The following is a 19,361-nucleotide window of genomic DNA, read 5'->3' on the forward strand; positions in this document are numbered from 1 at the left end:
TGGAGCCATCGACCTCCTCCAGGTAACAGAACCGTGTGGATCCTGGTAGAGAAACAAAGACCACCCTGACCCCACACCTCCTCCTTGTTAGTGGACTGGACATGGACCAGACCTAAAGCTCACTATTCAGATTGTCTGTCACATTCACACCTTGTTCGTCTTATGATGATCAAATGAATCAGAGACGGAGAGAAGTTCTGTTTAAGTTCTATTTAACCACTCGGTCTCCAGTGATCTTTAGAGGAAACTGTTTATAATTCAGTAGCTTTACTGCATTTTGATTGTAGTTCCTCTGCCATCGCTCATATGGTGTTGGTAGGTTCTGGCTGACAGCTCAGTTGTGTTCTAGAGGAACTGACTTTTCCTCCTCCTCTCATTTTAGGGTTCCTCAGGGAACGACCTCATGGGATCCTGGACCAAAACCTGTCTTTCTACCTGAGCCTGACTTCACTGCAGATATGTGAGCTCTGGCTAAATGTAAAATGCAGCTGGTTATTGTTTGAAACGTTGATTGTAGAACTTCACTTTATTTTCATTTGAAAACTTGCCACCAATCAGGACAAGATGTCAGATTGATATTAGAGTCAATGTGGAACCTTTGTAGTTCTGGTTCACACGTGGTTTGTTTCAGACCTGTAGACTCTTCAGTTGATCAGAGAAGAGGTGAATGGACCGTGTGTAGAACAAGGAGCAGACGAGTGGGGCCGAGTTCAGAGGAGAAGTTTGAAATGTGTTAACACGTGTTCAGGTCACGTGAGCTCTGCACTTGATGTTCTACACTTCAGTGATCAGGAGAAACATCAGGTTCACTTCATCTTCTCTCTGCCTTGACGAGTTGGGACAGAAACTTGTGGCCTGAGACAATCTACTTGGCAAAGTATAGTTTACACAAGTAAAGCTCTGAAACTGAGGATTGAAGATTTAAAACGTGTATTTTCCTCTCTCCTCCTCCTCAGGTTTGACACCCGCAGGAGTAACGCGTCCATGGTGCCACTGCTGTCAGTTAGGGGACAGCAGAATCCAGAGTAAGTGAACCTCAGTCCTGATGTGAGCTCACACAGAATCATTTCACATGAAGGAGGCAAAGTGAATCATACTGATCAGTAAAGTGACTCCTCTAAACATCCTGAACTAAAAACACTAGAGAGAAAACGACTCAGTTGAGCAGTGAGAGGAAGAGGAGGAGATTCAGGAGGAGCTCTGATGTTTGTCTGACCTCCTGAATATTTCCCTCTCAGGTCTTTTTCATCTCTCGACGACTGGAGCGGGTTGTCCCTTGAGAGGCCCGGTGCGTTAATGAGGAGCATCAGATCCATGGAGCCATCGACCTCCTCCAGGTAACCGAACCTTGTGGATCCTGTTAGAGAGAAACAAAGACCACCCTGACCCCACACCTCCTCCTTGTTAGTGGACTGGACATGGACCAGACCTAAAGCTCACTATTCAGATTGTCTGTCACGTTCACACCTTGTTCGTCTCATGATGATCAAATGAATCAGAGACGGAGAGAAGTTCTGTTTAAGTTCTATTTAACCACTCGGTCTCCAGTGATCTTTAGAGGAAACTGTTTATAATTCAGTAGCTTTACTGCATTTTGATTGTAGTTCCTCTGCCATCGCTCATATGGTGTTGGTAGGTTCTGGCTGACAGCTCAGTTGTGTTCTAGAGGAACTGACTTTTCCTCCTCCTCTCATTTTAGGGATCCTGGACCAGAACCTGTCTCTCTACCTGAGCTAGACTTCAGAAGTGACTTCCCTGCTAATATGTGAGCTCTGGCTAAATGTAAAATGCAGCTGGTTCTTGTTTGAAATGTTGATTGTAGAACTTCACTTTATTTTCATTTGAAAACTTGCCACCAATCAGGACAAGATGTCAGATTGATATTAGAGCCAATGTGGAACCTTTGTAGTTCTGGTTCACACGTGGTTTGTTTCAGACCTGTAGACTCTTCAGTTGATCAGAGAAGAGGTGAATGGACCGTGTGTAGAACAAGGAGCAGACGAGTGGGGCCGAGTTCAGAGGAGAAGTTTGAAATGTATTAACACGTGTTCAGGTCACGTGAGCTCTGCACTTGATGTTCTACACTTCAGTGATCAGGAGAAACATCAGGTTCACTTCATCTTCTCTCTGCCTTGACGAGTTGGGACAGAAACTTGTGGCCTGAGACAATCTACTTGGAAAAGTATAGTTTACACAAGTGAAGCTCTGAAACTGTGGATTGAAGATTTAAAACCTGCATTTCCCTCTCTCCTCCTCCTCTTCCTCCTCCTCTCTGCTCCTCCTCAGCTCTGCCCAGCACCTGCCTTTGGGGTCCATAGACCCACCTCCATCATTCAAGCCAGAGCCGATTCCAGAGTAAGTGAACCTCAGTCCTGATGTGAGCTCACACAGAATCATTTCACATGAAGGAAGCAAAGTGAATCATCCTGATCAGTAAAGTGACTCCTCTAAACATCCTGAACTAAAAACACTAGAGAGAAAACGTCTCAGTTGAGCAGTGAGAGGAAGAGGAGGAGATTCAGGAGGAGCTCTGATGTTTGACTGACCTCCTGAATATTTCACTCTCAGGTCTCAGTCTCTCCGCAACAAGGAGCAGCTTGAGAGGCTCCATGCGTCAATAAGGAGCATCAGCCTTCGTCGCAACTCCATGGATAGACTGATAAACTTCAGGTAACCGAACCATGTGGATCCTGTTAGAGAGAAACAAAGACCACCCTGACCCCACACCTCCTCCTTGTTAGTGGACTGGACATGGACCAGACCTAAAGCTCACTATTCAGATTGTCTGTCACGTTCACACCTTGTTCGTCTCATGATGATCAAATGAATCAGAGACGGAGAGAAGTTCTGTTTAAGTTCTATTTAACCACTCGGTCTCCAGTGATCTTTAGAGGAAACTGTTTATAATTCAGTAGCTTTACTGCATTTTGATTGTAGTTCCTCTGCCATCGCTCATATGGTGTTGGTAGGTTCTGGCTGACAGCTCAGTTGTGTTCTAGAGGAACTGGCTTTTCCTCCTCCTCTCATTTTAGGGTTCCTCAGGGAACGACCTCATGGGATCCTGGACCAGAACCTGTCTCTCAACCTGATCCTGACTTCACTGCAGATATGTGAGCTCTGGCTGAATGTAAAATGCAGCTGGTTCTTGTTTGAAACGTTGATTGTAGAACTTAACTTTATTTTCATTTGAAAACTTGCCACCATCCAGGACAAGATGTCAGATTGATATTAGAGTCAATGTGGAACCTTTGTAGTTCTGGTTCACACGTGGTTTGTTTCAGACCTGTAGACTCTTCAGTTGATCAGAGAAGAGGTGAATGGACCGTGTGTAGAACAAGGAGCAGACGAGTGGGGTCGAGTTCAGAGGAGAAGTTTGAAATGTATTAACACGTGTTCAGGTCACGTGAGCTCTGCACTTGATGTTCTACACTTCAGTGATCAGGAGAACATCAGGTTCACTTCATCTTCTCTCTGCCTTGACGAGTTGGGACAGAAACTTGTGGCCTGAGACAATCTACTTGGCAAAGTATAGTTTACACAAGTAAAGCTCTGAAACTGAGGATTGAAGATTTAAAACCTGCATTTCCCTCTCTACTCCTCCTCCTCAGCTCTGCCCAGCACCTGCCTTTGTGGTCCATAGACCCACCTCCATCATTCATGCGACATCCGATTCCACAGTAAGTGAACCTCAGTCCTGATGTGAGCTCACACAGAATTATTTCACATGAAGGAGGCAAAGTGAATCATACTGATCAGTAAAGTGACTCCTCTAAACATCCTGAACTAAAAACACTAGAGAGAAAACGACTCAGTTGAGCAGTGAGAGGAAGAGGAGGAGATTCAGGAGGAGCTCTGATGTTTGACTGACCTCCTGAATATTTCCCTCTCAGGTCTTCTTCATCTCTCGACACCTCGTCGGACGAGGAGTCATCTGAGAGCCACGGTGCGCCAATGAGGAGGAGGATCAGATTCTTGGAGCCATCGACCTCCTCCAGGTAACTGAACCTTGTGGATCCTGCTAGAGAGAAACAAAGACCACCCTGACCCCACACCTCCTCCTTGTTAGTGGACTGGACATGGACCAGACCTAAAGCTCACTATTCAGATTGTCTGTCACGTTCACACCTTGTTCGTCTTATGATGATCAAATGAATCAGAGACGGAGAGAAGTTCTGTTTAAGTTCTATTTAACCACTCGGTCTCCAGTGATCTTTAGAGGAAACTGTTTATAATTCAGTAGCTTTACTGCATTTTGATTGTAGTTCCTCTGCCATCGCTCATATGGTGTTGTTGGTTCTGGCTGACAGCTCAGTTGTGTTCTAGAGGAACTGACTTTTCCTCCTCCTCTCATTTTAGGGTTCCTCAGGGAACGACCTCATGGGATCCTGGACCAAAACCTGTCTTTCTACCTGAGCCTGACTTCACTGCAGATATGTGAGCTCTGGCTAAATGTAAAATGCAGCTGGTTATTGTTTGAAATGTTGATTGTAGAACTTAACTTTATTTTCATTTGAAAACTTGCCACCAACCAGGACAAGATATCAGATTGATATTAGAGCCAATGTGGAACCTTTGTAGTTCTGGTTCACACGTGGTTTGTTTCAGACCTGTAGACTCTTCAGTTGATCAGAGAAGAGGTGAATGGACCGTGTGTAGAACAAGGAGCAGACGAGTGGGGCCGAGTTCAGAGGAGAAGTTTGAAATGTATTAACACGTGTTCAGGTCACGTGAGCTCTGCACTTGATGTTCTACACTTCAGTGATCAGGAGAAACATCAGGTTCACTTCATCTTCTCTCTGCCTGGACGAGTTGGGACAGAAACTTGTGGCCTGAGACAATCTACTTGGCAAAGTATAGTTTACACAAGTAAAGCTCTGAAACTGAGGATTGAAGATTTAAAACGTGTATTTTCCTCTCTCCTCCTCCTCAGGTTTGACACCCGCAGGAGTAACGCGTCCATGGTGCCACTGCTGTCAGTTAGGGGACAGCAGAATCCAGAGTAAGTGAACCTCAGTCCTGATGTGAGCTCACACAGAATCATTTCACATGAAGGAAACAAAGTGAATCATCCTGATCAGTAAAGTGACTCCTCTAAACATCCTGAACTAAAAACACTAGAGACAAAACGACTCAGTTGAGCAGTGAGAGGAAGAGGAGGAGATTCAGGAGGAGCTCTGATGTTTGTCTGACCTCCTGAATATTTCCCTCTCAGGTCTTTTTCATCTCTTGACGACTGGAGCGGGTTGTCCCTTGAGAGGCCCGGTGCGTTAGTGAGGAGGATCAGATCCATGGAGCCATCGACCTCCTCCAGGTAACAGAACCATGTGGATCCTGTTAGAGAGAAACAAAGACCACCCTGACCCCACACCTCCTCCTTGTTAGTGGACTGGACATGGACCAGACCTAAAGCTCACTATTCAGATTGTCTGTCACGTTCACACCTTGATCGTCTTATGATGATCAAATGAATCAGAGACGGAGAGAAGTTCTGTTTAAGTTCTATTTAACCACTCGGTCTCCAGTGATCTTTAGAGGAAACTGTTTATAATTCAGTAGCTTTACTGCATTTTGATTGTAGTTCCTCTGCCATCGCTCATATGGTGTTGGTAGGTTCTGGCTGACAGCTCAGTTGTGTTCTAGAGGAACTGACTTTTCCTCCTCCTCTCATTTTAGGGATCCTGAACCAGAACCTGTCTCTCAACCTGAGCTAGACTTCAGAAGTGACTTCCCTGCTAATATGTGAGCTCTGGCTAAATGTAAAATGCAGCTGGTTCTTGTTTGAAATGTTGATTGTAGAACTTCACTTTATTTTCATTTGAAAACTTGCCACCAATCAGGACAAGATGTCAGATTGATATTAGAGCCAATGTGGAACCTTTGTAGTTCTGGTTCACACGTGGTTTGTTTCAGACCTGTAGACTCTTCAGTTTATCAGAGAAGAGGTGAATGGACCGTGTGTAGAACAAGGAGCAGACGAGTGGGGCCGAGTTCAGAGGAGAAGTTTGAAATGTGTTAACACGTGTTCAGGTCACGTGAGCTCTGCACTTGATGTTCTACACTTCAGTGATCAGGAGAAACATCAGGTTCACTTCATCTTCTCTCTGCCTGGACGAGTTGGGACAGAAACTTGTGGCCTGAGACAATCTACTTGGAAAAGTATAGTTTACACAAGTGAAGCTCTGAAACTGTGGATTGAAGATTTAAAACCTGCATTTCCCTCTCTCCTCCTCCTCTTCCTCCTCCTCTCTGCTCCTCCTCAGCTCTGCCCAGCACCTGCCTTTGGGGTCCATAGACCCACCTCCATCATTCAAGCCAGAGCCGATTCCAGAGTAAGTGAACCTCAGTCCTGATGTGAGCTCACACAGAATCATTTCACATGAAGGAAGCAAAGTGAATCATCCTGATCAGTAAAGTGACTCCTCTAAACATCCTGAACTAAAAACACTAGAGAGAAAACGTCTCAGTTGAGCAGTGAGAGGAAGAGGAGGAGATTCAGGAGGAGCTCTGATGTTTGACTGACCTCCTGAATATTTCACTCTCAGGTCTCAGTCTCTCCGCAACAAGGAGCAGCTTGAGAGGCTCCATGCGTCAATAAGGAGCATCAGCCTTCGTCGCAACTCCATGGATAGACTGATAAACTTCAGGTAACCGAACCATGTGGATCCTGTTAGAGAGAAACAAAGACCACCCTGACTCCACACCTCCTCCTTGTTAGTGGACTGGACATGGACCAGACCTAAAGCTCACTATTCAGATTGTCTGTCACGTTCACACCTTGTTCGTCTTATGATGATCAAATGAATCAGAGACGGAGAGAAGTTCTGTTTAAGTTCTATTTAACCACTCGGTCTCCAGTAATCTTTAGAGGAAACTGTTTATAATTCAGTAGCTTTACTGCATTTTGATTGTAGTTCCTCTGCCATCGCTCATATGGTGTTGGTAGGTTCTGGCTGACAGCTCAGTTGTGTTCTAGAGGAACTGACTTTTCCTCCTCCTCTCATTTTAGGGATCCTGAACCAGAACCTGTCTCTCAACCTGATCCTGACTTCACTGCAGATATGTGAGCTCTGGCTGAATGTAAAATGCAGCTGGTTCTTGTTTGAAATGTTGATTGTAGAACTTAACTTTATTTTCATTTGAAAACTTGCCACCAACCAGGACAAGATGTCAGATTGATATCAGAGCCAATGTGGAACCTTTGTAGTTCTGGTTCACACGTGGTTTGTTTCAGACCTGTAGACTCTTCAGTTTATCAGAGAAGAGGTGAATGGACCGTGTGTAGAACAAGGAGCAGACGAGTGGGGCCGAGTTCAGAGGAGAAGTTTGAAATGTATTAACACGTGTTCAGGTCACGTGAGCTCTGCACTTGATGTTCTACACTTCAGTGATCAGGAGAAACATCAGGTTCACTTCATCTTCTCTCTGCCTTGACGAGTTGGGACAGAAACTTGTGGCCTGAGACAATCTACTTGGAAAAGTATAGTTTACACAAGTAAAGCTCTGAAACTGAGGATTGAAGATTTAAAACCTGCATTTCCCTCTCTACTCCTCCTCCTCAGCTCTGCCCAGCACCTGCCTTTGTGGTCCATAGACCCACCTCCATCATTCATGCGACATCCGATTCCACAGTAAGTGAACCTCAGTCCTGATGTGAGCTCACACAGAATTATTTCACATGAAGGAAGCAAAGTGAATCATACTGATCAGTAAAGTGACTCCTCTAAACATCCTGAACTAAAAACACTAGAGAGAAAACGACTCAGTTGAGCAGTGACAGGAAGAGGAGGAGATTCAGGAGGAGCTCTGATGTTTGACTGACCTCCTGAATATTTCCCTCTCAGGTCTTCTTCATCTCTCGACACCTCGTCGGACGAGGAGTCATCTGAGAGCCACGGTGCGCCAATGAGGAGGAGGATCAGATTCTTGGAGCCATCGACCTCCTCCAGGTAACTGAACCTTGTGGATCCTGCTAGAGAGAAACAAAGACCACCCTGACCCCACACCTCCTCCTTGTTAGTGGACTGGACATGGACCAGACCTAAAGCTCACTATTCAGATTGTCTGTCACGTTCACACCTTGTTCGTCTTATGATGATCAAATGAATCAGAGACGGAGAGAAGTTCTGTTTAAGTTCTATTTAACCACTCGGTCTCCAGTGATCTTTAGAGGAAACTGTTTATAATTCAGTAGCTTTACTGCATTTTGATTGTAGTTCCTCTGCCATCGCTCATATGGTGTTGGTAGGTTCTGGCTGACAGCTCAGTTGTGTTCTAGAGGAACTGACTTTTCCTCCTCCTCTCATTTTAGGGTTCCTCAGGGAACGACCTCATGGGATCCTGGACCAAAACCTGTCTTTCTACCTGAGCCTGACTTCACTGCAGATATGTGAGCTCTGGCTAAATGTAAAATGCAGCTGGTTATTGTTTGAAATGTTGATTGTAGAACTTAACTTTATTTTCATTTGAAAACTTGCCACCAATCAGGACAAGATGTCAGATTGATATTAGAGCCAATGTGGAACCTTTGTAGTTCTGGTTCACACGTGGTTTGTTTCAGACCTGTAGACTCTTCAGTTGATCAGAGAAGAGGTGAATGGACCGTGTGTAGAACAAGGAGCAGACGAGTGGGGCCGAGTTCAGAGGAGAAGTTTGAAATGTGTTAACACGTGTTCAGGTCACGTGAGCTCTGCACTTGATGTTCTACACTTCAGTGATCAGGAGAAACATCAGGTTCACTTCATCTTCTCTCTGCCTTGACGAGTTGGGACAGAAACTTGTGGCCTGAGACAATCTACTTGGAAAAGTATAGTTTACACAAGTAAAGCTCTGAAACTGAGGATTGAAGATTTAAAACGTGTATTTTCCTCTCTCCTCCTCCTCAGGTTTGACACCCGCAGGAGTAACGAGTCCATGGAGCCACCGCTGCCATTCAAGCAACAGCAGAATCCAGAGTAAGTGAACCTCAGTCTTGATGTGAGCTCACACAGAATCATTTCACATGAAGGAGGCAAAGTGAATCATCCTGATCAGTAAAGTGACTCCTCTAAACATCCTGAACTAAAAACACTAGAGAGAAAACGACTCAGTTGATCAGTGAGAGGAAGAGGAGGAGATTCAGGAGGAGCTCTGATGTTTGACTGACCTCCTGAATATTTCCCTGTGTGTAAAGGTGGAACTACGGCTTGATAGGCGTCTGCTTCGTGGTAATATTGAGTATCAAGTTTATCCTGGTAAAGAGAAACAGAGGCCGCCGCCGCCTCCTCCTCCTCCTCCTCCTCCTCCTCCTCCTCCTCCTCCTCCTCCTCCTCCTCCTCCTGCCTCCTCCTCCCTCCTCAGCCCTGCTGGGAAAATACGGTCGGCGTCCATGATGAAACCTCTGTCATTCAATGCACAGCAGAATCCATGGTAAGTGAACCTCAGTCCTGATGTGAGCTCACACAGAATCATTTCACATGAAGGAGGCAAAGTGAATCATACTGATCAGTAAAGTGACTCCTCTAAACATCCTGAACTAAAAACACTAGAGAGAAAACGACTCAGTTGAGCAGTGAGAGGAAGAGGAGGAGATTCAGGAGGAGCTCTGATGTTTGACTGACCTCCTGAATATTTCCCTGTATGTAAAGGTGGAGTTACAGCCTGGACTATGTCTGCTACATGCTAGCATAGATTTTCTTCATGTAACCGAACCGTGTGGATCCTGGTAAAGTGAAACAAAGGCCACCCTGACCCCCCACCTCCTCCTTGTTATCCTGTCATGATGACATCAGAGCCACAGATCTGAGACTGGCCTGGTCTCCCTCCACCAAGACCTTGAAGAAGCCTTCAGCTGGTCCTGTGTCCCTCCCTCTGCAGAATGCTCTTCACATGCTGTATGATTGTCTGAGCTTCCTTGCCAGGAAAAAAGTTTACTTACAAGACTCTGATTCTCTGGTCTCTTTATTTCAGAAGTCTCACCAGGTCAGATTTCCATCACACTACTTAAGTTGTGTTCTATAGAACCTGATGTTTCCTCAGGGACCGGACTCATGTGATCCTGGACCAGAACCTGAGTCTCAACCTGAGCCTGACGTCACAAGTGACCTCACTGCTAATAAGTGAGCTCTGGCTCCATTAAGAATGCAGCTGGTTGTTGTTTAAGATAAACTGCCTGAGACACTTCCTGGTAGTTTGGCTCCATCTGGTGGATTTAATACAAACTGCAGCAGATGCTTGATGCGAGTGCACAGACGATACGAGAGAAATAAAAGACATTTCCACCTTTTCAAAGATGCAGGATCCTCAGGAGAGTTCACACAGATCTGTAAAAAGGAGAGCCCCCCCTACCCCCCCTTCACTGAATGAACTGCAGCTGTGTTGAAGAGACTGAGACAGAAACTCCTCAGGAACATGTTCAGTGACGTCATGAAGTGAGAAGAGTCAGTTTCTCATCGTTCACTTCAGTCACAGGTTTCAAACACTTCACTTGCTGGAGTCTACGTGTGTTTCACTGAAGTAACGACCTGATCCCTGATTGGTGCTTCACTCACCTCCTCCTCCTCCTCTTCATCACTGCTCCACCTCCTCCTCCTCTTCATCACTCCTCCTCCTCCTCCTCCTCACCCGTCCGTCACAGAAACACGTCCCCAACGTCCTAATCACAGCTGCTTCAGTTCCACCTTAACAGTAACAGTGATGTACAAAGTGAAGTACTTGTAGATAGAATGTAAGTACTTGATTTCAAATATACCACAAGCATTAAAGTACAAGTACCTGCAGAGTGAAGCTGGTTCATTGGTGGTCTCTGCAGCAGGAGGCGTGGCCTAGTGTTACCTGCCCGCTCTGATTGGATGAATGGACCAGATATGAAGTACTTTAACAATATATCAAACGTGTACAAATGTAGCATCGAGTACAGATCTTTGCTGATATATGCAGAGGAGTTAAAGTAAAAAGTATCACTAGTTATTTAGAAAGGAATTTGTTAAACATTGGAGATAATGAACCAGCTCTTAATGTGGTGGATTGAATTGTCCTTCCTCAGAATGTAAATAAAGATGGACGACACGTCATAAAATGTGAGATCTTCTGTTCCCTCTGGTTTTGTTCTCATTCATTTACATGTTTTCTAATTTCCTCACTTAATGTTTATTCTTTATTGAATCTAACAGATGTCTCATGTTACTCCAGAGAGTTTACTTTGTAAATGTGATATTTACACTGAAGACTGTCAGAGAATCAGGATTCTACATCAGAGCAGGAAGGGGAGTGGTCTAACAGGTTTTCAATCATGTAAAATATTAACAGATCAAAAAAAGAAAGTGGGGTGTGGTCACACGCAGTTGTGTCTGAGTGAAGCAGTGGATCGTTCAGGTGTGTGACGCAGATAACCCGACAAGAGAAAAACAACATGATCTGAAGGTAAAGTCGCTCTGTGTTTAAATATAATATAAAGTGTGTTAGTGTTTAATGATCTGTCACGTGTTATCACCGTCAAACACCATGTTCGGATCTATTTTATCATTAAACAGCGGAAGTAGCGTCAAATAATGGAGCTCAGGAGTTATTATAAATATATACTTATGTATATACTTATGTATATGTATATATATATATATATATATATATATATATATATATATATATATATAAACACATGTCTGTAGTATAAAGTACATAAATATATATACTACATACCTGCAGACATGGAAGAGGGGGGGGGCAGGGGCCGCCTCTGTCCCCGCTGTCTGACTCTCTAAACTCGGACTGAAGTTGATCAGACAACCGCTGAACATCTGAAGGTTTATTAATTACACCTGAGACAGAGGAGGAACAACTTCTAAATCTAATATCCATCTGTTTATTATCTATCTGTCTGTCTGTGTATGTGAAGGTTACTTTAGAGTTTTATTATAAATACTCTTCCTGTTCTTTAGTTGTCTCTAGTTAGAAGTGGAGGATGACTCCTCCCTTGTTTTTAACACTGAAGTTCTTACTGTTGAACGTGTTTTTCCGGTCCAGGTGGAGTTGTGATCTCAGCAGAATGAGTGCTGACACGGAGGAGGTGACGCCCCCTCCTGACGTCACTCTGGGTGAAGAGCCCCAGAGCGAAGACAAGAGGTGAGAAGAAGAGTTAATATCCCTCATCAAATGTCGATGTTAACACTTGAGTGGCTGTTATCAGGAGAAACATCAGGTTCGGTTCATTTTCTCTAATCCTCCTCCTCCTCTCTCCTCAGCTCTGCCAAGATCATGTGTACGCAGTCCATGAGGATACCTCCGACATTCAAGCGACAGCCAATTCTACAGTAAGTGAACCTCAGTCCTGATGTGAGCTCACACAGAATCATTTCACATGAAGGAGGCAAAGTGAATCATACTGATCAGTAAAGTGACTCCTCTAAACATCCTGAACTAAAAACACTAGAGAGAAAACGACTCAGTTGAGCAGTGAGAGGAAGAGGAGGAGATTCAGGAGGAGCTTTGATGTTTACTGACCTCCTGAATATTTCACTCTCAGGTCTTCTTGGTCTCTCCGCTCCGAGTTACCTGAGAGGCGCCATGAGTCACTGAGGAGCATCAGATCCATGGAACCACCGACCTCCTCCAGGTAAGTGAACCTTGTGGATCCTGCTAGAGAGAAACAAAGACCACCCTGACCCCACACCTCCTCCTTGTTAGTGGACTGGACATGGACCAGACCTAAAGCTCACTATTCAGATTGTCTGTCACGTTCACACCTTGTTCGTCTTATGATGATCAAATGAATCAGAGACGGAGAGAAGTTCTGTTTAAGTTCTATTTAACCACTCGGTCTCCAGTAATCTTTAGAGGAAACTGTTTATAATTCAGTAGCTTTACTGCATTTTGATTGTAGTTCCTCTGCCATCGCTCATATGGTGTTGGTAGGTTCTGGCTGACAGCTCAGTTGTGTTCTAGAGGAACTGACTTTTCCTCCTCCTCTCATTTTAGGGATCCTCAGGGACCGGTCTCAAGGGATCCTAGACCAGAACCTTTCTTTATATCTGATCCTGACTTCACTGCATATAAGTGAGCTCTGGCTAAATGTAAAATGCAGCTGGTTCTTGTTTGAAACGATGATTGTAGAACTTCACTTTATTTTCATTTGAAAACTTGCCACCAACCAGGACAAGATATCAGATTGATATTAGAGCCAATGTGGAACCTTTGTAGTTCTGGTTCACACGTGGTTTGTTTCAGACCTGTAGACTCTTCAGTTGATCAGAGAAGAGGTGAATGGACCGTGTGTAGAACAAGGAGCAGACGAGTGGGGTCGAGTTCAGAGGAGAAGTTTGAAATGTGTTAACACGTGTTCAGGTCACGTGAGCTCTGCACTTGATGTTCTACACTTCAGTGATCAGGAGAAACATCAGGTTCACTTCATTTTCTCTAATCCTCCTCCTCCTCTCTGCTCAGGTTTGGACCCACCGACCCACCTCTGTCATCCAGTGAAGAGGAGAGCTCAGGGTAAGTGAACCTCAGTCCTGATGTGAGCTCACACAGAATCATTTCACATGAAGGAAGCAAAGTGAATCATACTGATCAGTAAAGTGACTCCTCTAAACATCCTGAACTAAAAACACTAGAGAGAAAACGACTCAGTTGAGCAGTGAGAGGAAGAGGAGGAGATTCAGGAGGAGCTCTGATGTTTGACTAACCTCCTGAATATTTCCCTCTCAGGCGTAGGTCTCTCCGCATCTCACAGAACGAGAAGTCACTTGAGAGCGCTCTTGCATCAATGTTGGGCTTCAGCTCCATGGAACCACCGACCTCCTCCAGGTAAGTGAACGTTGTGGATCCTGGTAGAGAGAAACAAAGACCACCCTGACCCCACACCTCCTCCTTGTTAGTGGACTGGACATGGACCAGACCTAAAGCTCACTATTCAGATTGTCTGTCACGTTCACACCTTGATCGTCTTATGATGATCAAATGAATCAGAGACGGAGAGAAGTTCTGTTTAAGTTCTATTTAACCACTCGGTCTCCAGTGATCTTTAGAGGAAACTGTTTATAATTCAGTAGCTTTACTGCATTTTGATTGTAGTTCCTCTGCCATCGCTCATATGGTGTTGGTAGGTTCTGGCTGACAGCTCAGTTGTGTTCTAGAGGAACTGACTTTTCCTCCTCCTCTCAGTTTAGGGATCCTGGACCAGGACCTGTCTCTCTACCTGAGTCTGACATCATTGCAAATAAGTGAGCTCTGGCTAAATGTAAAATGCAGCTGGTTCTTGTTTGAAACGTTGATTGTAGAACTTCACTTTATTTTCATTTGAAAACTTGCCACCAACCAGGACAAGATATCAGATTGATATCAGAGCCAATGTGGAACCTTTGTAGTTCTGGTTCACACGTGGTTTGTTTCAGACCTGTAGACTCTTCAGTTTATCAGAGAAGAGGTGAATGGACCGTGTGTAGAACAAGGAGCAGACGAGTGGGGCCGAGTTCAGAGGAGAAGTTTGAAATGTATTAACACGTGTTCAGGTCACGTGAGCTCTGCACTTGATGTTCTACACTTCAGTGATCAGGAGAAACATCAGGTTCACTTCATCTTCTCTCTGCCTGGACGAGTTGGGACAGAAACTTGAGGCCTGAGACAATCTACTTGGCAAAGTATAGTTTACACAAGTGAAGCACTGAAACTGAGGATTGAAGATTTAAAACATGTATTTTCCTCTCTCCTCCTCCTCAGCTTTGCCACCCACAGGAGTAACGAGTCCATGGAGCCACCGCTGCCATTCAAGCAACAGCAGAGTCCACAGTAAGTGAACCTCAGTCCTGATGTGAGCTCACACAGAATCATTTCACATGAAGGAAGCAAAGTGAATCATACTGATCAGTAAAGTGACTCCTCTAAACATCCTGAACTAAAAACACTAGAGAGAAAAAGACTCAGTTGAGCAGTGAGAGGAAGAGGAGGAGATTCAGGAGGAGCTCTGATGTTTGACTGACCTCCTGAATATTTCCCTGTGTGTCAAGGGAATTTGTCCTCTACCTGGCGAAACGGATTTTCTTCATGTAACCGAACCGTGTGGATCCTGATAGAGAAAAACAAAGGCCGCCCACACCCCCCACCTCCTCCTTGTTATGCTGCCATGATGACATCAGAGCCACAGATCTGAGACTGGCCTGGTCTCCCTCCACCAAGACCTTGAAGAAGCCTTCAACTGTTCCTGTGCCCCTCCCTCTGCAGAATGCTCTTCACATGCTGTATGATTGTCTGAGCTTCTTTGCCAGGAATAAAGTTTACTTACAAGACTCTGATTCTCTGGTCTCTTTATTCCAGAAGTCTCTCCAGGTCAGATTTCCATCACACTACTTAAGTTGTGTTCTATAGAACCTGATGTTTCCTCAGGGACCGGACTCATGTGATCCTGGACCAGAACCTGACTCTCAACCTGAGCCTGACGTCACAAGTGACTTCACTGCTAATAAGTGAGCTGTGGCTCCATTAAGAATGCAGCTGGTTGTTGTTTAAGATAAACTGCCTGAGACACTTCCTGGTAGTTTGGCTCCATCTAGTGGATTTAACACAAACTGCAGCAGCTGCTTGATGCGAGTGCACAGACGATACGAGAGAAATAAAAGACATTTCCACCTTTTCAAAGATGCAGGATCCTCAGGAGAGTTCACACAGATCTGTACAGAGGAGAGACCCCCCCCCCTTCACTGAATGAACTGCAGCTGTGTTGAAGAGACTGAGACAGAAACTCCTCAGGAACATGTTCAGTGACGTCATAAAGTGAGAAGAGTCAGTTTCTCATCGTTCACTTCAGTCACAGGTTTCAAACACTTCACTTGCTGGAGTCTACGTGTGTTTCACTGAAGTAACGACCTGAGCCCTGATTGGTGCTTCACTCACCTCCTCCTCCTCCTCCTCCTCTTCATCACTGCTCCTCCTCCTTTCATCTTCATCACTGCTCCACCTCCTCCTCTTCATCACTGCTCCTCCTCCTCATCTTCATCACTCCTCCTCCTCCTCATCACTGCTCCTCCTCATCCTCATCACTGCTCCTCCTCCTCATCTTCATCACTGCTCCTCCTCCCCCTCATCTGTCCGTCACAGAAACACGTCCCCAACGTCCTAATCACAGCTGCTTCAGTTCCACCTTAACAGTAACAGTGGTGTACAAAGTGAAGTACTAGTAGATAGAATGTAAGTACTTGATTTCAAATATATCACAAGCATTACAGTACAAGTACCTGCAGAGTGAAGCTGGTTCAGTGGTGGTCTCTGCAGCAGGAGGCGTGGCCTAGTGTTACCTGCCCGCTCTGATTGGATGAATGGACCAGATATGAAATACTTTAACAATATATCAAACGTGTACAAATGTATCATCGAGTACAGATCTTTGCTGATATATGCAGAGGAGTTAAAGTAAAAAGTATCACAAGTTATTTAGAAAGGAATTTGTTAAACATTGGAGATAATGAACCAGCTCTTAATGTGGTGGATTGAATTGTCCTTCCCCAGAATGTAAATAAAGATGGACGACAAGTCAAACAGATGAGATCAGAACCAGGAGAAACCTCACTAATAAAATGTGAGATCTTCTGTTCCCTCTGGTTTTGTTCTCATTCATTTACATGTTTCTAATTTCCTCACTTAATGTTTATTCTTTATTGAATCTAACAGATGTCTCATGTTACTCCAGAGAGTTTCTTTGTAAATGTGATATTTACACTGAAGACTGTCAGAGAATCAGGATTCTACATCAGAGCAGGAAGGGGAGTGGTCTAACAGGTTTTTAATTATCATTTAAAAAATAATGGATCATAAAAAGTAATGACGGGGTGTGGTCACACGCAGTTCTGTCTGAGTGAAGCAGTGGATCGTTCAGGTGTGTGACGGACATAACTTCAACAGGACAAACACAACGTGATCTGAAGGTAAAGTCGCTTTGTGTTTAAATATAATATAAAGTGTGTTAGTGTTTAATGACCTGTCACGTGTTATCACCGTCAGACACCATGTTCGGTTCTATTTGATCATTAAACAGCAGAAGCAGCGTCAAACAATGGAGCTCAGGAGTTATTATAAATATATACTTATATATATATACATGTCTCTTAGTAAATATATACCTACAGACATGGAGGAGGGGCTGTCTGACTCTAAACTCGGCCTGAAGTTGACCGGACGACCGTTGAACATCTGAAAGTTCATTCATTACACCTGAGACAGAGGAGGAACAACTTATACATCTATTATCCATCTGTCTGTGTATGTGAAGGTTATTTAAGTGTTTTATTTAAAATACTCTTCCTGTTCTTTAGTTGTCTCTAGTTAGAAGTGGAGGATGACTCCTCCCTTGTTTTTCACACTGATGTTCTTACTGCTGAACGTGTTTTTCCTGTCCAGGTGAAGTTGTGTTGTGATCAGGATGAGTGAGGACACAGAGGAGGTGACGCCCCCTCCTGACGTCACTCTGGGTGAAGAGCCCCAGAGCCAAGTCCAGAGGTGAGAAGAAGAGTTAATATCCCTCATCAAATGTTGATGTTATGCACTTGAATTGTCTGTTATCAGGAGCAACATCAGGTTCAGTTAATTTTCTCTAATCCTCCTCCTCTTCTCAGCTCTTCTCGGTCTCTCTGCTCCCTCCTGAACGTGAAGTCACCTGAGAGCCTCGGTTGGTCAAAGAGCAGGATCAACTCCATGGAGCCACCGATTTGCTTCAGGTAACCAAACCTTGTGGATCCTGGTAGAGAGAAACAAAGACCACCCTGAACCCACACCTCCTCCTTGTTAGTGGCCTGGACATGGACCAGACCTAAAGCTCACTATTCAGATTGTCTGTCACGTTCACACCTTGTTCGTCTTATGATGATCAAATGAATCCAAGACAGAGAGAAGTTGTTTAACTACTTAAGTTGTGTTCTAGAGGAACTGACTTTTCCTCCTCCTCTCATTTTAGGGATCCTGAACCAGAACCTGTCCCTCAACCTGAGCCTGACTTCACTGCTAATAAGTGAGCTCTGGCTAAATGTAAAATGCAGCTGGTTCTTGTTTGAAACGTTGATTGTAGAACTTCACTTTGTTTTCATTTGAAAACTTGCCACCAACCAGGACAAAACATCAGATTGATATTAGAGCCAATGTGGAACCTTTGTAGTTCTGGTTCACACGTGGTTTGTTTCAGACCTGTAGACTCTTCAGTTGATCAGAGAAGAGGTGAATGGACCGTGTGTAGAACAAGGAGCAGACGAGTGGGGCCGAGTTCAGAGGAGAAGTTTGAAATGTGTTAACACGTGTTCAGGTCACGTGAGCTCTGCACTTGATGTTCTACACTTCAGTGATCAGGAGAAACATCAGGTTCACTTCATCTTCTCTCTGCCTTGACGAGTTGGGACAGAAACTTGTGGCCTGAGACAATCTACTTGGAAAAGTATAGTTTACACAAGTAAAGCTCTGAAACTGAGGATTGAAGATTTAAAACATGTATTTTCCTCTCTTCTCCTCCTCCTCCTCAGCTTTGCCACCCACAGGAGTAACTTGTCCATGGACCCACCGCTGCCATTCAAGCAACAGCAGAGTCCAGGGTAAGTGAACCTCAGTCCTGATGTGAGAATCATCACAGAATCATTTCACATGAAGGAAGCAAAGTGAATCATACTGATCAGTAAAGTGACTCCTCTAAACATCCTGAACTAAAAACACTAGAGAGAAAACGACTCAGTTGAGCAGTGAGAGGAAGAGGAGGAGATTCAGGAGGAGCTCTGATGTTTGACTGACCTCCTGAATATTTCCCTGTGTGTAAAGGTGGAACTACAGCCTGGACAACATGCTGAAACGGATGTTATCCCTGTAACTGAACCGTGTGGATACTGGTAAAGAGAAACAAAGGCCGCCCTGACCCCCCACCTCCTCCTTGTTATGCTGCCATGATGACATCAGAGCCACAGATCTGAGACTGGCCTGGTCTCCCTCCACCAAGACCTTGAAGAAGCCTTCAGCTGGTCCTGTGCCCCTCCCTCTGCAGAATGCTCTTCACATGCTGTATGATTGTCTGAGCTTCCTTGCCAGGAATAAAGTTTACTTACAAGACTCTGATTCTCTGGTCTCTTTGTTCCAGAAGTCTCTCCAGGTCAGATTTCCATCACACTACTTAAGTTGTGTTCTATAGAACCTGATGTTTCCTCAGGGACCGGACTCATGTGATCCTGGACCAGAACCTGAGTCTCAACCTGAGCCTGACGTCACAAGTGACCTCACTGCTAATAAGTGAGCTGTGGCTCCATTAAGAATGCAGCTGGTTGTTGTTTAAGATAAACTGCCTGAGACACTTCCTGGTAGTTTGGCTCCATCTAGTGGATATAATACAAACTGCAGCAGATGCTTGATGCGAGTGCACAGACGATACGAGA

General features: G+C 44.6%; 2 long non-coding RNA genes across 2 annotated transcripts; both read left to right on the plus strand.

Moving 5' to 3' along the window:
* Positions 1–9,290: 9,290 nt before the first annotated feature.
* On the plus strand, positions 9,291–11,058 carry LOC132996863 (uncharacterized). Its single transcript, XR_009677143.1, has 2 exons — positions 9,291–9,405; positions 9,624–11,058. It is a non-coding gene; the product is annotated as an uncharacterized LOC132996863 (long non-coding RNA).
* A 3,633-nt stretch (positions 11,059–14,691) lies between these two features.
* Positions 14,692–15,254, plus strand: LOC132996864 (uncharacterized). Its single transcript, XR_009677144.1, has 2 exons — positions 14,692–14,757; positions 14,976–15,254. It is a non-coding gene; the product is annotated as an uncharacterized LOC132996864 (long non-coding RNA).
* The last annotated feature ends 4,107 nt before the right edge of the window (positions 15,255–19,361 follow it).

Source organism: Limanda limanda, chromosome 23 (genome assembly GCF_963576545.1).
Source record: "Limanda limanda chromosome 23, fLimLim1.1, whole genome shotgun sequence".
Taxonomy (NCBI): domain Eukaryota; kingdom Metazoa; phylum Chordata; class Actinopteri; order Pleuronectiformes; family Pleuronectidae; genus Limanda; species Limanda limanda.